Source organism: Pollicipes pollicipes, unplaced genomic scaffold (genome assembly GCF_011947565.3).
Source record: "Pollicipes pollicipes isolate AB1234 unplaced genomic scaffold, Ppol_2.1 Scaffold_2555;HRSCAF=2994_pilon_pilon_pilon, whole genome shotgun sequence".
Taxonomy (NCBI): domain Eukaryota; kingdom Metazoa; phylum Arthropoda; class Thecostraca; order Pollicipedomorpha; family Pollicipedidae; genus Pollicipes; species Pollicipes pollicipes.
Genome location: NW_023596136.1, coordinates 5,468,041 through 5,485,861, shown reverse-complemented (window position 1 = coordinate 5,485,861; position 17,821 = coordinate 5,468,041). Strand labels below are relative to the sequence as shown.

Here is a 17,821-nt window from a genome sequence, read left to right as displayed (position 1 = left end):
AAACATTTTGTCAGTCATTGAGATCCGGCTACTTTTCCAGGTCTCCCAGCGCGCCAGAGCACGCCGCCTGCGCGGCGTGAGTGAGCGGACCAGACCCGGTCACGGACTGCGAGCCTCATACGCTTGAAACTGCGTGACTCATTGACGTGGTGTCATTGACTTACCAAGCCATAGTACTTGAGAATATCCATTTTGCACATTGGGCACGTCCTATTCTTGAGCAGCCAAGGGTCCACGCACACCTTGTGGAATCGTGGCTGAAAAAGGTGACGGCGTTAACATTACGTCCTACAGCATATGCAGCCACATGTAAACCAACACATTTATACAGTGCAGGAAGCAGAAGTTAACGGCTGACTTATGGTGCGATGATGGACTAAGGAGCGTACGCCATTTTAACTGCAGCTACGCCATTTTAACTGCAGCTACGTCATTTTAACTGCAGCTACGTCATTTTTTACTGTGGCTACGCCTTTTCAACTGCAGCTACGCCATTTTAACCGCAGCGATCACGATGCTTTGCACGGAATTTTGAAAACAGCAGACAACATCCGCAAACTAACGTTCAGTAACGTATTTTACGAAATTTCTTTAAACGCCTCATATTTGAGCAATGGTGTCCTACAATTCCACAAGAGCTGTCATGATCCTACATGCTGACATGGCACACACTAATTTTTCAAGGGATGACTTCACGACACATGCAGAAATTTTGCGCTCCTGATCATATGCCATTATCATGACCGGAAACAAATTCCGCATTCAACTCCAGGCTGCCAACAGTCGCGATCTTTCACGCTAGATCGATGAAGGTATAATATAGCTACTGCCCAGAGTTCATATTTTTACCTAGCCTGTAGAGCGTCCCCACCGTCGCCCCAACTTGGCTACACCTGCACACGCCTCGTAATCATCGTCAGAGACCAAGCTATGCCGGTGGATCGTCGCTCATAAATAATCCAGCTTACCCGTGCTCGATGTATACAACAAGGATAACTGTTCATCACAAAATGTACAAACATCGGACATCCCATTTTGACAAACATTAGACGTCCATCAAGCATATACACATCGCCCTGGTCAATATTGGCCGCCTCATCGTACCACTTAGAGACGCGGTGGCAGCGCCCATGTTCGACATGCGCTTGATCATCAGCAGGCCGTGTGACGAGAGGACCGATTGGCCACAAGACGTGGCCGCACTATAAACCACACCAGCACGGAGCCCGACAGGGCCGCCATTCGACGCCGAAGCGTGCGCTGGAGAGCAAGCGACCTGCCGCCTGGGGCCGACGTGGTTCCCTCTCTACAAGGCGAGGCCGAGTCCGACAACTGCGACCTTGGAGCGGAAGAAAGGGCACAGGCAGCCCAAGTCAGTTCACGCTGTTTCCAACCAAACCAGTTGGCATCATCTGCCGAAACCAGTCCATTTTGTGACTTCGCGACCGGGGAGGTTACAGAGAGTTTTTTGTACAACGCGTCCTTCAAGGAAGCCAAATGCTTGGAATTCCGAGTTACGAAACCTTTAGCTCCAACCGGCGTTAGATACGGTGTTAACATAAACCTCCCACCAAAACTATAACAGATAATATTCCCCGCCCCAAGTGCCTACTTGCGGGACACTGTCCGTTATAATGCCCTGGGCGTAAACGTGATGTTCTGCGCCGAAGGTCAAGAGCCGCGACGCGACTGAATGCCTAGAAGAGCTGCTGCTCACGTGCTGGCGACGTCGACACACTTATTGGATTGGGCGTGGTGTCGACCCGGAACCTGCACGTGGTGGGGGCCTGCACTGCACGTGCCTACGTGATGCACAGCCCGCGGGCTTCCCACAGACTGCTGACCTTTCGCCGGTCACCTCCGGCTCTAGCCTAAGAAGAGGCACTCAGCGCGACCGCCATGCCCCAAGCTGCCGGGCCTCTAAGCCGGCAATTGCGCTGAGTGTTTCACCCAGTGTCGGCAAATCCCTGCAATGTTGGGATACTTTCCAACCTAAATTCGGCACGCCAGAATGCCGCGGATAACACCGCAACTGTCCGTGGGCCTTTGTGACGGTACCAGTGCAGCTGAGGGATGAAGGCTGCAAAACAACAGCGGGCAGGACAACATATGGGAATCAGTTGTGTTTGCACGCTTGACCTAGACTGCAAAATGGTCCACTGCAAATGCCTTTTACCAAATAAATGTGAGATCGGTCGTCAAGATAGATTGTCATGATGAGACTAATAGTACTTGTATTACAAGCTAACTACAGCTAACTACGTCGTCGTGTTGCCGTTACACTGGGGCTCGCGTTGCCGTAACGACATGAAACTGCGAAAACATCAAAGACGACGTCTGGCTTAAGATGCACTCACCTCTTTTCCACGTACCACCCATCAATATGCAGCTGACAACGCGCACGTGGGAGCCGTTCGCGGCGTGTGAGGAACGAGGTCATACCAGACGTGATAGTCATCCCCATAAGGATGTTACCGAAGCATAACCAGACGTCGCCTTTGCTCTAGTGCGTTGAAAAATCCTCTTTCGTGGGTGCAGCAGGCACGGATGCACAAATGTATGGAATTGGCGCACATCACAAGTGCGCCGACTATTCACATATGTGCGCGTCGCGCGTGGTAGTCTGCACACATCGCCCCCACACCGTTTCCCGTACCATCGTCGGTCTTCTCCCCCCCCCCCCCCCCCCCCCCCACTGACAGGTAATCTCACAGTGTCGCGGCGCCTGGTCACCGAGGTCTGAACTCACCACCAAGCGGTGTATTCTGTTCAGCAAAATAACAACGGCGTCTTTGCAAAGCTGCAAAGGCATGTCACTGCGATCATACGGCCTGCATTTAAATGTCTTGAAAACGTTACAACACAACTTTTAAAGAGCTTGCTGCTTAAAAGTAGCTGCAGCTACTTTCAAAGCAGCTTGTTGCCAGAAGCTCCATAGCGTTACGATTATTGGGCGTGCAGGGTAGCCGTTAGCTCACGTGGGGTAGCCATAGCTGTAGTTAGCGTGCGGGTAGCCGTAGCTGTAGCTAGCGTGCGGGTAGCCATAGCTGTAGCTAGGCGTGCGGGTAGCCGTAGCCGTCCGTGGAAGCCGTTACTGGTGCGGCCGGACCGCTGACGCTACAGCATCCGGTCGCTTGAACCCTGAGACTCGCTCCAACTGCGAGCTAGCTCGTAATGGGATATCACTACTGTCTGTTTTAAAAACTCATAGACTCCATTCAGTAATAGCGCATCCCCACATCCCCCGAAGAAGAGAGCACACCGGCGCGGCCGATTGCAGGAGGTCCGGAGACAGAGCGGCCGGCTGTGTGGGGTAGCACGAGCGGAGCCGTACCCCCGGCGCCGGAGCACTCACTTGCAGGGCAGCATGCGCAGCTGCTCGGCCACCCGGTACGGCTCCAGGCAGACGGCGCAGCACTCGCACTCGTCCAGCTGCTCGTCTCCAGACTTCAGCGTCTGGACGGGTATCTTCGACAGCGCCTTCCTCGCTGCGCATGTCAGCCGCTTCTGGAAGAGGGCGTTCAGACGGGTTCGCGAGTCATGGGCGTCGGCTGGACGGGGACGGGAACGTTTGGCGTTTGTGGAAACATTTGCCCGTCGCTACATATGTGCTAAAGGAAGATGGACGTATATACGCTTCAGGGCGCTTTGCAAAGACCCCGCTCAAGGGCGCATAGGAACTAGGAACGGAATGTGAGGCAGCAAGTCAAGAACGCGCAAACAGATAATGCACGTATCCAGTTAGGTCAGCAGTCACTGGCCATGAGCAACTGATCGCACAACGACAGATACAGTGTCCCTCCGCGTGCAAACTGGAGGGAAGGGGGGGGGGGACACTCGCGACATTCGTGTAACCGGCGTGAAAGGAGACCCGGACTGCATTGCCTGACGTGGCCAGGGCCGGCGGCCAGCAGCTTACAAATGGTCGGCCCTCTGACCGAGACACTGAAGGACGTTGACATCCCAACTTCGACACGAACACCTACTGAGGCCAATGACGTTATTTCCCACCGGGGCGCTGGTCACTACCTCACGCTGACTGCGCGGGACCGTGGCCGCTCCCACGGGACGGCTGGTCGCAGTAGCACACGCACGTGTATGGACATCCGGCACAACTCTCGGGGGAGCCCAGCTCCTAATGCCTCTGAACTTTAAACACTTCGCATGGATGTCACAGACCTAAAATCCTAACGTGCCGCCGCCAACTTTGACAAAGTGCCGTCGCCGAACACGGTCACGACCAGCATTCGGGCCGGCCGCCAGGTCGCATGTACCAGAGTGTCAGCAGCGACTGCGAGTCGGCCGGCACGGCCAGGCTCTGTTCGTGGACTCCGACTCCGACTCTGACTCCGAATCCGACTCCGACTCGGCTTCGCTCGCAGACTCACCGCCAGCCGGTCCTTGGCGTGGATGTAGCGGAAGCGTTGCGCGTAGTAGAAGAGGAGCCAGGCCAGCGAGATGACCATCAGCAGGATGAATGACACGGAGACGAACAGCACCGACGTCCTGCAATAGTGGAACATGCTGACGTCGGTCTCCTGCCGAGCCGGCGCCGGGGTCTGGACGCGCGGGAGGTCTCCTCTCGAGTCGGCCACGGCGTCCGCCACCGCGGCCGGTCGCCACTCGTGATGCGAGAGTCGCCCAGACGTCCGCAGTCGAACTGATGAGAGCCCCACGGCTGAGGCTCGCCGCAGGCTCCGCTGCTGAGGAGGGGCCGCCCCTGACCACGCCTCGACGGTGTGATCCCGACGACGTGCGGCAGCCCACGGCGGTCGAGAACGTCCCCAGCCGCGCGCCGCTTGAGGTCATGTGACGCCCCCCCCCCCCCCCCCCACCGACGCCCGCCGTGTGTCAGTGACGCACGGCACGTGACTACACGTGTTGCAGGAGCGGCAGACGAGGCCTCCAATCAAATTCGGGGGTTCGCAGATGCGGGGCGATAGGACCGACGGGACAGTAACGGGTAGCTAGCCAGGGTCAGCTGGTCCGCAACTGCCCAATGGGCACTCTTCTTCAGAGAATGACGTCACAGGCGACCGTTATGTGATGGGCTCCAAAACCACGAGGGAAAAGGAGCTGTTCAAGTCAATTGTTCTGCGTAACAGAAGTGTAGGGAAAATATTTCAAAATGCGGTACTGATATCCATCAAACGCGATGCACTTCATATTCAACATAGTAAAAATCCTTTTCCCGAATGAGCCCTTCCAATTGGCTTCAAATAAGAGGTTTACCAGGCTTCTGTGTAATATCTGGAAAAAATGTGTCAAACTTTTGCTGTCAACTGTGGACACAATTTCAAATACTCGCTGCTGTTCTACGTAAACCAATAACAACATGAAAGGAACAGCTGCTACCAGCTTTCAACAAGACCTAAAGAGCAGTCAGAGACACTGGTTGAAGTACACTTGGAAAAGTCAGCGGCTGTTGAACACGTTGCGGCGTGCCGGGAGGACATGCCTTGCACAGAAGCGGACATCCTGGTCCGGAACAGGCCTTTCAGAGAGCGTAGGCTAATAGAGACCAAAGCCATGTTCCGGCTAAGGCCCACTCTAAGCCGAGACAAGCGTTTAGAGTGGAGCCCCGCCTGCGGAGGCTGGGTGGATAAAAAGAAAGGTTGGATAGAACCTGCTCTGAAAACCAGATTTTCAGCCTTAAAAGTGATAACTGCTAGCATGTGCTCGTTCTTGGCTCTTTGTTCATGGGGGCCCTAGATGCGATCGCGCGTTCAATGACCATCGTTTCTTTTCAGGTTTGCGCTGTTGCACGACCAGCAGTAGGAATCTGCAGACCGTCCACGATCGGGCCCGCTGCGCCATAAATGTCGTATATTTATCGACATGCCTAGGTAGATCAATATGCTTTATTGATAACCCGTGTCTTCCAGCTTTGAATATGACCCAAAATCCCCACAATTTGCAGCGTTTTCAGTTGTTTCGGAAGACTGTAGGATGGGAATAACTTTGTCTTTATCTGAGCACAGGTTTTATAATGACTCATGAATAGCTCGCGGTATGATTGAATCGCTATACGTGCACAAACGCGGCGGACATCCGCGTCTTGAACCACGTGTGATGTCACGTTTGCTTCCTTACGTTCGGTTTTGTTTGGATGTCGACCAATTTTCAGCATTGGCGCATTATGTCAAAAAAGGGTCTCCGAACTACATTACTAAATTATTTCTGAATATACTTCAAAAGGTTCAGATAATTGACCACAGCTTACTGAATGCTGTAATCCGAAAAATACTTCTAAAGTAGGGATAAGCATGAGGGCATCCGGCATTGATGTAATCCTATGTCAATCGCTAATGAATCGTTCCATTTTGTGATCCCCTCCAGGATAAAGGGCTAATCATATTGCAAAGTCCAGTTCCATTTTGAGCGGCATTTGCTATTGATCAATGGTATGCTGCCGCCTAACCTCTATCCTTAATCATTTATCGACGTTCGTACACATACCAGGCCAAGCATGCCATCCCATTACAAGGCAATCGCAAATATCGTCAGTGGTTGCTCGTCCGATGGCAGCTGTAGGGGCCTGTCGGTGCCAGCGGCGATGGCCGTCGCGTTCCACAGAGGTCATCGTGCAAGGACAGCGACATCGCCGCGGCGTGCGTCGCAGCCGACAATTCCAGACACAGGTCACAGTGTGCTGCCGCTAGCGGACGTCACCTGGCAGTCTCACGTCATATCTCGGATGGCACGCCACCGGCTTGCATCCGTCCTCAAGCAAATCGCATCAAGCAGCGGACTCATCACTGTGAGTTAGATGGCGGCCAAAGGACGCCTGAAATACTTCAGTAGGTATGCCGCGACATGTTTATGGCAGGCATGCATTCTAACGGCGCGTGATAACAGATTCGACCTCATTCAGCCCGATAGCAGATCACGTTAGTGGCCATTCTGTCAGTGTGCTTGAGGCTTGTGCTAAGGCTGTTGACCCATACGGAATTTCTTCGCCCCGACGGAACATGTCGACAAACATGAAACCCTGTGACTTGCTACTGATCCACCAGCACGATATGCATGTTTTATACGCTCTTCCAGACTTATCTGATCATTGAAACATCAGCTAATATTGGCGTAGCTCAAATACGCCGTCCGGGGTCAGCTGCTTATCTTCTCCAGAGGCTTCCATCGTTTCCACCTTGTGCGTGACCCGTCAAGTGCAATGTGCAGCTACCGCAGGGAAATGGGCCAATTTGATTGCCAATGTGCAAGGAGTGTGCGTGTTTCACTTCATTCATTCATTTCATTTCGCAGTTCACTTTCATTCCACATTTCATTTTTGTCGCAATTTGTTGACAGGATTAGAATGTGACAAGTCGACAACAAGGAGACGATGTCAGCGACCGGTTCGCCATCCTGACCAGTGATGCTAGTCCCCGCGACTAGGGCATACATCGACACGATGACCTCGCCTATTCGTGAGCTAATTTCCGGCGTTGTCGCCTGTCGCCTATCAAGCTGGCTAGCCGGAATAAGGTCCTGCGCTCTTCATCCGCCTAGGACGGACAACACTGGGTACTCTGATAGGAGCGCTCCGATGCGGCAGCTCTGACTCTCTGATTTGATGTGAAGCGCTCTGATCTTACGGCCTTGGCTACTCTAAGGCGCTACACTCTGAGACGCTCATACGCTCATACGACTTCTTTTGCAAGTCTACGGTGAGGATGTGCACCATAATCTGACGACTTTAGCACTATAATGTGCTACAACATCTGACGTCGTGCTCTGACAACGCTGGCTGTCCGATACGAGGTCTGTCCGAAACGACAGTCATGACTGGTGTGATGCAGGGTCCGTCTACACCGCGCGGGCCGTCCCGGCTTCGCCGCCCACTCACAGGATACCGCAGGCTGCGGCACTCTGCGTCGGCGTGCAGACCTTGCCAAAGATGAGCACCCAGAAGCTGCGTGGCCTGCCGGGCCTGGGGAGGTCAGCGTCGGCGGCCGTCGTCATGTCCGCAGTGGGCGTCAGCACCAGGGGTTGCCGTTATGTCCGCAGTGGGCGTCAACATCAGGGATTGGCGTCGTGTCTGCAGTGGGTGTCACCAGCAGTGGTTGGCGTTATGTCCACAGTCGGCGTCAGCATCAGAGGTTGCCGTCGTGTCTGCAGTGGGTGTCACCAGCAGTGGTTGGCGTTATGTCCGCACTGGGCGTCGGCACCAGGGGTTGCCGTCATGTCCGCAGTGGGCGTCAGCACCAGGGTTGGCCCACGTCCGTAGTGGGCGTCAGCATCAGGGGTTGCCGTCATGTCCGCAGTAGGCGTCAACATCAGGGACTGGCGTCGTGCCTGCAGTGGGCGTCAACACCAGGGGTTGACGTCGTGTCTGCAGTGGGTGTCACCAGTAGTGGTTGGCGTTATGTCCACAGTGGGCGCGAGCATCAGGGGTTGACGTCAAGCCAATGAGTCTGTATATCTAGCACGCTCACTGGGACGTCTGCGCGATCACTCGGGACGGATCTCGCGAAACATACAAATGGGCTGGCTGCTGTCAGCGGTACCCTCGTCCACACTGACATCACAGGGGGTCGCTCGGGCCGTGTGCTGGGCATAGTTTTTGGCCTGCAAACGTAGGTAAAATGGATGTTGATGCGCTTTCTGTCATCAAAAGTCAAGGCTTATGCCATAGGAATATTAATAAAGACTGGCGCATAAACAGCTGTTCAAGAATACAAATATTTCTAAATCAGGAGCAAATAAAACAAAGAAAGGCGTGAAAAAGACCACACATGTGACAACTACGCCAACAACGAAAAACAGACAAACAACCTCTGGGCGGCCTGCGCAGCCTTCATTTGAAAGCTCCCCACACCTATCTGTTCATGCCGAAACAGACAACTTCAACGAACACGCTGTGTGATTTGCAATCACACAGCGTGTTCGAAAATGTCTGCAGTGGTCGTCTATAGAGCTGCTAACCGATAGAACGTGGTTGGGCCGGTCCCGACACCAAATGGAGTAGCGTTACGTTGACACCCATTGCTTGACGGTGATACGCGGCCTCCACGTACTAACTGCGGCCATCTCATCCGTTCAGCTAGAGAAACAAAAAGACCCGAAGAGTGTTTTTAAATATTTTCAAAATGTGCTCATTTCGCGACTCGTCTCAGGCACACCGTGGTTGTCCCTTGGGCGCAGCCTCCTCTCATCCAGCGCCCCGCGTTCATTCTGGCACCCACTTGTTGAGGTTGGTGACCGAGTAGCTGAAGTGCTTGCCGGGAGTTATCTGCATGGAGACCTCAATCCCGCTGTCGGTCAGATACGCCAGATCCTCGCCCTGCTCCTTCGGGATATAGATGGTAACGATCGTGTTGCCTGTGGACAAATTATTAGGCGTTAGTACCAACCCACAATACAGATGGCAGCACCTATCATGGATGCGTGGCGAACACCAGCGTCGTTTCGCTCGTCTTCAACAACACACGGAACCCGTTACCAGTAAAGAGACACGCCTGAAAGTCGTCAAGAAGACGACTCTGCAGTTACAAAGCTAGTAGTCTCAACAAGGAGAAATGCCTCAAAATGAGTTGGTGGCGGGGGGGGGGGGGGCTGAGCCATGAAAATGGCAAAAACCTCTCAGAAAATGCGCCATCACGCGGCTCTGTCCATGGATTTGGCCAATTTTTGTTCTCAACGTTGGGGGCTGGAGCTACCCACTCACGCGAAGGAGAAACTACACCGCTGGGTCCCGTCGTCATTATATGACTTATTTCGCTGCAAAACGCCGAGTCAGCTGCCTTGTGAAGTTGAAGAGTGAGAGGAGTCGCGCAGGGACTAGGAGGGTAAGAGAAATCGTGCCCAAACTTTCTGAAAATTGAATACTGGCCCTGGGCGTTGACAGCAAAGAAATGACCAAAAATTTCAAACCCCTCCCAACTTGGAATGACTTTCATTGCCCTGTTTTATAGCTGCTCTTTGACCATTCACAGGATAAGGTGGTGCCAAGCCCAGCGCTAATGGAACATACGAACTGCAATGGTGCCTCGCATTGACTATGCTGGACTGTATATAATGACTTTCATGATACCTCGCAATGATAAATAAACTGCAATGGTACATAATGGCATGGGCTACAAACAATGGCGTGCAATACACACCACTCATCCTGCAAAATTGTATATTGTGTAAAATTGCGTGAAACGTATCCTATGCGTAATTTGTTCAGTTGCATTTCGCACAAATGCAATGATTTTGCACCCATCATTACGTGCCGGCTGGGATACCGTAAAGGACTTTTAATAGGGAAGGACAAGCTCTGACGTCAAGTTTGGCCAAGCCCACTGCTCGAGCCTTCACGTACCCCTAGCCCATCCCTAGTGCTCCTTTTGACAGCCTTTTTAAATAATCTGCTTAGACAATTTTTTGTTTTTAAAAAGTCTGTCGGTCTGGTCACACCTCTGGATTTGATTCCAGGGAGAGAGTGGGAAATACGGAAACAAAATGGATCCGCTACATATCGGCAGACAAAATATCGAACTCAAAACACTGACACACCGTATCGACTACGAGAACACCGACACTGCAAAGTGTCGGCACGCAAAATATTGACTCCTCAACATACAAACACCACGAAATATCAACATTACGAAATTTCGATATTACGAACTACAGATAGGTCGAATATCGGCACTAGACACGAGGATTCACGTACACGAGGATGACATGGGCCTAAACCGATTATGTGTGGAACCAAAGAGTTTTCAAGATCCGGACGTACCAGGTGTCATGTGCCAAACAAGGTGAGACCCGCACATGGTTATTTGCCGTCTCCAGAGAGAGCTCAAATGTGCATGAGGGGTCGTCTGAAGGCGTGGTCACCCGTTCTGCAGACATCATGCTAATGACTAATGCACGGTGGGGCCCGTCGTCGTTGAATCGTTAAGGCATGGCGAACATCATTTCCTAAGCGCGTAAAACACTACCACGTTTCCAGGAAGTCAATGTTGTCATCTACAACGCTTGAAACAACAGGACGTATGCTGAACTGTTACTAATTTGCTTTCTTTTGCGGATTACGTTCAGCAAACTGGACAACCAAAACCTGTACAAGTACAATGTGCTGTCATATGCCGGTCATGAACTAGCAGTTATTCCATGGTGCCACGCTGTTTAAATATTTACACTCAATCAAGGATGCATACTTAGTGTGGCGATGGGCGGCTGCCGGGGTGTGGTTCCTATTTAGTTGGAGGAGCCCCAGTCCCTTCCCTTACTTTGATAAACATTCGAAATGAGAAAAGTGGACAAAATCCGGGGAGAACCCCGTCTGCCGGCCTAATTTCGGGATAGGTTTCGTCATTTTTCACAGTTAAGTCCCCAACTCATTTGCAAAACTACGCCATTGTCAGCTGCGCCACAAAAGGCTTAGTTGGCAGAACTCGGCGCAAGAATGGCGCACGCGCCGTTAGCTGCAACGATACCTCTTATATGCATGACCCGTTTTCCTTCTCTCATGATCAACAGCAACTCATGCGGATAACCGTGCAGTAATCAGCATCCTTCGCCGTTAAGCCAAGCTTTAAAGGCCTGGACACGCGGCGGTGGCGGCGATGGCGGAAGTGCAGCGAGACCTTCTGGGGTCCAGGCACGCTTCCGGGACGAACTGGCCAGATTCCTCTCAGTCCCGACTGACTGGCGCCCAGTGAGCCGTTCTGCATCACTGCCCCGCCGCCTGGTGCGGTGCCATTGAACCATGTCTGGCTTTAACCGGGCAAGCGGTGGGAGATGCGGGCTAAGCCACGCTCTAACGATCACAAGCCATGGAGCTCTCTGGACATGAACCGGGGACGGTTGTTTATTCCTAGGAAGAAACACTTTCAGCGTCGGTGCTAAGCGAGCGCTCAGACGCCGGTGACGGGTTTAGAGTAGGATCACGGTCACCCAGTCAGTGTCTGACATTGCATCTGACGCCGTGCTGAGTCCGGGCCAACAGCTACAGCTCAACATTCATCCTGTTGCAAGTGCTGTGGACGACGACACTCGCTTCTTGGAACGTTGAAAACGAAAACGCAGTGTTTTGCGCACTTGGGAAATGATCAAGTCGTGCATCAGTAATTCAACAACACACCCCAACATGCATCAATCACTAGTTTGTCTGCCGGACAGTCCCTTCTGGTGATCACATTTTCAGACGACCCCTCAGGCAGGTCTCAGCTCCTGAAGACGGGGAATAACCAGGCCCGGGTCTCTCCTGGTTTGGCACACGACGCCGTTCGACCGCGTCTGCTGCTTGTGAAACTTGGACGCCATCTCTAGACCGAAGCCGCTTGACCGAAGTCACTTAACCGAAGCCCTTCATCCCTGAGCGGGAAACCCTGGCTGCTGCGACGCGCCCTTGACCACTTCTTTACTTAGTCGGCCTGCAACTGGCACTGGAAGGTGAGCGCTGGCTGCGGCACGGCAGCATTGAGCACAGTCAGCCACTCGGAAGGGCCCAGCCATGTCATTGCGCAGCGTGCTCGAAACACGACGCCGCCTCCCACAGCTGGGGACCGGCGACAAGTCGGCTCCGGGTTCCGCTTCTCACCACCCAGCTAATGGCACACGTGACAGCGAGCATGTCTGGCCTGGCGTGCCTGCGAGCCATGGCGCGCCGGCTCCACGCGAGCCTCGCACGCGCCGCCGGGCGGTGACCGCGACCACCGCCCGCCGCCGCGTCAACCCACGCCCGTCCGCCGCAGCGCCAGCCCACGCCGTCCGCCACCGCGCCCATTACCGTCGGTGCTCGCGATCGGTGGGCGGCCAGCGGCACGCTCGGGCGCGCCGGCTGGGCCGGCAGCGGCGCCAGCTGCGACAGCCGTGACGGGCCTGGGAGGCGCCGGACCGGCGCTCCCACGCCGCGCGGCGGCGGTCACGGCTCCCTGGGCGCTGGGACGCCGCGGCGCCGCCGCTGACCGGTCAGGGGCCGCCGGCGCCGCGGCCGGCCGGCGACAGGCGGCCCAGGTCAAGGCGCTCAGTGAGGCGTGCCCGGAGGCGGCCAGTCGGGCGTCACCGGCGCCAGCTCAGAGCTGGGTGGAAGAGGAGGCCCCTGCACGTTCCGGGAAGTGCGGCTTAGTGCTTGGAAAGATAAAGCGCAGACAGGCATGCAAGACAGTCGCGTCAGAGCCCGATCAAGGACGCATGGCGGACCAGTTTGAAGACGTGTGTCCCAGTCCCGACCAGACCAGTGGAGAGCCAGGTGCGCTTCGGTGGGCAACGCCATCTCTACTCGAATCTGGATGACGATGGGTCACGTAAGGCCGTGGGCTCCCGCATCATGTCTGTTCTTCACTGACTGCGACCTCCATTTCCCAACAGTCTTTGGAACATTTATCGTCGTAATTAGAGATCAGAACTAATGGAAAGGTTAAAAAAACATTTTCTTGGTTTCTACAAGTAGAATTCTTTTCATTCCTGTTCATCCTGGCTGATCGAGATTTCACCAATGTTGCATTTTACATGTATTTAATCGATTCTTTCGTGCGTATCCGCAATGCATTGCACACATCAGCCAAATTCGCACCATCGGCTCCCTGCATTTTATCCAGTGCATGTAATGTCTTTTTGAAGACATTGGAGGTGCGCTCATGCTAGTACCTGAATAACCAAGATAGCGAATACGTCAGCCCTTTTCCCCTTTCCAGACTTCTCACGATGTGCTTCTGTTTAAGGATGTTGCTTAAGTTTATCTGCGTCCCATTTGAGCTAATGCGCCTCCGCATGTGTGGTGCTGGTCATGCTAGGTATTGCACCCCTCAGCTAGTGGGTATGACTTGTGATGTCGTTCGGCGTCATCGTAATTGTTTCCCCAACACTTCCGCTATTCATTGACATTGTTCCGTTGAATCATACTCTCTAACAGCGCCGCCGCCGTGCCATTCTTCTAGTCTCAGCATGCTGATGACTTTTTGTTTCGCTCAAGAGACAAAATTTTTGAAAATGTTCGTAACGTATCCCTAGCTTTGAAAATATAATTCTAGTGGAGTCAATAAGCTGCACTGTGATTGTGAGGAATCACGACATTTCGCATATGTTTACTTTATGCTATACGATTGTACATTCTCAACATAAGTGAAAAAGTCGGTAGGTATAAAACTTTATTCCTCGGAGAAAAACCAGATGAATAGACATGTAGATGCGTTGATATTTCGGCAGCATGCCTTTATCGAAGCAATAGCAGAAGTGGATTCACTTATATTCACTTCTGGTATTGTTTCGATGCAAGCATGTTGCCGAAATATCAAGGCATCTATTTATTCATTCTTATGGTTTTCCTCCGAGGAATAAGGCTATTACCACTGGCTTTCTTAACTATGCGAATGATGTTCCTCCCGAATGCACGTAACAACTTACGTAAATGAAAAAGCTATAAGGAAATCCAATAAAGCGTGTATGAGGCGGTGACCGTCTTGCGTATTACTGCGAACGAGAACGGAGGCTCAGCGAGTCAAGTCATAACACTATCTAAAGGGAAATTTTGCAACTTCAGCGACCTAGGCCGACCAGCCACTCTTTCATTGACGCGTCTTCGCAGCTGTTGGTGGTATCGGCGCACAGCGTTACCGTCTATCAAAGATGAAATAAATGGATAGGGCTTAAATAAACGAATTCAAACACAGTCAGTCAACCATACATAACCCATAAAGGTCATGCAAGGTCATCAAGGTACCAATGGAGATCGTTCATGTCCATGTATACAATGGTTTTCATTTCATGCAATGGAACGTGTTCGCTGCAAGCGTAGATGGAATATGAGATGAAGCATATTATGCACCTGCAGCGCGGTTGGCGAAAGCGGCCTGTATCACATGAGTGCAAAAATAAACAGTTAAACGCATTTAATTTCCAGCTATAATTCCGACCATTCTTGGCCGGGGTTGATGATGTGCCAAAATCATCAACACGGTATTGTGATTTGACTCCGGAATCGATGCTGTGACATTACAAGATGACTCTGACACAGGATCAGGTAGATGGTTTGACACCAATCGCACCCGCTGACACCGGAAACAAAAAACTTAAGAAAAGGGGTGATGCAGGCATCATTCAAATTAAACCAACTTTCTGAGTCTAACACTTTCAACGTACTCGTATGGGGCCTAAACTCGGCAGTTTCCCCTCACGTTTGTTTATCATCTTAATGGTTATAACATTATCTGTTATCACCTGGCTTGCGCCACGCCATAATAGGCGTCTCATTGGTATGTAAAAACTATGTGTTGTAAAATTTTCGTTAGCCTCTAAGACCGATAATTTCTTCCTTAGCCAGACCTCCAAAAGTGACCTCGGCGCAGTAGAACGGCCGATGATACGCCAAACCAGGTTGGTTCACTCGCATCTTGAACACACTTTGGGCAGACGATGCGTGTGTAAGATTGGACATAACTATAAATCCTTGTTGTTGCCGGATTTAGAAGCAATGTAGTAATTAAATTTGGCACTCTGAGAGATCGGAGCTGTGCGGACAGGATGTATCGGCATCCTGGTATTTCAGGGTCCATCGTATTTCCCCGCAATGATCATGTGCATTGATATCTACCACCGCCATCATAGTACGTGTGTAATCTCGTACTATTCTAGCTCCTTTCACACGATCGGGCTGTCGCTAAACAAGTTGTACAGCATACTTTCCAGTTGTTATGTGTGTTGAGTTGGATAAGGTAGAGCTAGAACGACCGGAAAGTTGTGATTCCAAAAGAGCTTTTCCAACTAAAACAACATACGCAAGCTAAAACAACAACAATTTAGGATACCCTGCTCATCTCACCAAATTTATGATACTCTGGTTCTCATTTGCGGAATAGTGCGACCACGCCATAGTGTATGGTTTTCTGATACAGCCCACGTTGGAGGCAAGACTTCGCATAAATGCTGCAGCATCATAAGCGATCTGCTGGGACGAAACAAAAAAGTGAATTATGAGGCAGATGCTGGCAGCATTCTAGGTGTTAACTACAAGTAGCTCACAGTGTGGCAAATCCTTTCAGACAAATGCCTGGAGGGAGGAAACACAGAGGCGATATAGAAGAGTGAAGGAATGATACTTGTCGGCAGCCAAAACCATCAGCCCTCGAGATCCCTACCGTGTTAGTATTTGCGCTTACTTTAAAGGGAATGTTTCACATTTGAAGAAACTGAAGCGAGCATCACATGTGACGAAGCAATCTCACTTATAACGACTGGTATACTTGGGCGTACGCATCCAGAACCACTAGCACATGAGGTTATGCAGGAGCCGATGTGCCATCTGGACGAACCTTCGAGGACGTACTTGCGATCACGGCTGAACTAGCTGCGCTACAGGCGCACCGACACAGCCATGGCTCATCAAACAGCGCGTCGCCATCGCTGGGGGTCGGGGTACGACTGGCCATGAACCTGCACACTCCGAGGCAGCCCTTCATGTGATAATCGGCCAGCGCTGCGGTGTAGCACGCGCTGATCCAGGTCCGCTTGACCCACTCGGCCGCTGGCGCGTGGCAATGTCAGGGCCGCTGCATTAACACTCGTGGTAATGGCGGTGACTTGCATGGCCCGACGGAGGTCAGTTTGTCCAGCTCCAGCGTCAAGTCGAATATTCTGCTGGGGACGTTACATAAGCACTAGTTGTTAAGAAAGGAGCATTATTCTGGCTTCAAACTGGTCGCGAAAGAAGGCTTCTCTCAACCTCAAAATACAGAGCGGCCTCTGAATCCGATTTTGCTCGGGTAACAGGAAACTGCACAATGGGCGCCTCGTAAGCCTTGGTCACCGGGTTTTACGAGGCACGGAAGGTCGTACAGAGCGAGCGCTGCCCCCCCCCGCCCGCAGCGCGGACGTTGCGTTTCGGAACAAAAAGCGTGCACAGGGAATGGCTCCAGGCAAAAACAATGTCATGGGTGCAGGCGCAGGGACACGGATGCAACCAGGAAGACACTCGGGCGCAATTTCAGCCGGGCCCGTCCTTCGTCAGCGACGGCAATCTATCAGCAACAAAGCGAGTTCTGAAGCTCAGGCATCTGATCATCTGAAGGTCACGAGGACCTTCGCTTCACAAGGTGGACACTTGTTGTTCTATCGGAGAGCAGGGGTTGCGAGCGTTGGAAGTGGAAGTCAAGGAAGTGATAGGAAGCCTTATCGAGCAGGACGGTGCGCAAAAAACTTTGTAGAATAAAACATCTGGACTTGGTTGTAAATAAAGTTGTTGATGAGCATTTCAGTTGTTAGGATCAAGATATACTTTGGTCTCATTCATGATTTCATTAAATCGCTGGTCTCAGTGATATTTCTACAGACACACAAATTGCGTGCAATTGCCTCTGTCATCCGTCCGAGACATACTTAAACAAGTGACGTGCAGACAAAACGTTTGAAAGAAACCACTGCGTGCCTTTTGTCATGTTTAGGAATGGCACGTCTATATTACCACGCTACATTCTCCACACAACCCACGCTGAAGGCTTACAAAATATGCGTTTCCTTTGTTAACTCTCGATGACAACCTCTCGTTTTCTGGCAAGTAGACGGTCCACAAAGCTGGGAGATTACATATTGCAGTGCTTGAATTTCGATATTTCTGTCGAAATTCAAGCACTACGTAGCGCGGTTGAAATTGATCGCGGACATTGCCACGGCCGGAAGCCTGAACTTAAAAGCACAGCGCAAACATGGCGATAGTCTGTCATTGCAATTCGGGTCATTTGCCCTTGGTAGCAGTTGTATGTCGAGGAAAACCAGCGATAACTCAAAGCGAACCAAGCAGACCAGCGCGTGTCGAGGTTAATCCAATCCCATTCACTTCTCATCCCCGCCCAGGATGTGTTACAGCCACGACAACGCCATCTGGCCTAAGACGTCC

The 17,821-nt window shown here is 52.1% G+C and overlaps 1 pseudogene; it reads right to left on the bottom strand.

The window, feature by feature from the left end:
• Window positions 1-2,974: 2,974 nt before the first annotated feature.
• LOC119107763 (neurochondrin homolog) overlaps window positions 2,975-17,821 on the bottom strand; it is a 24,678-nt pseudogene continuing 9,831 nt past the window's right edge.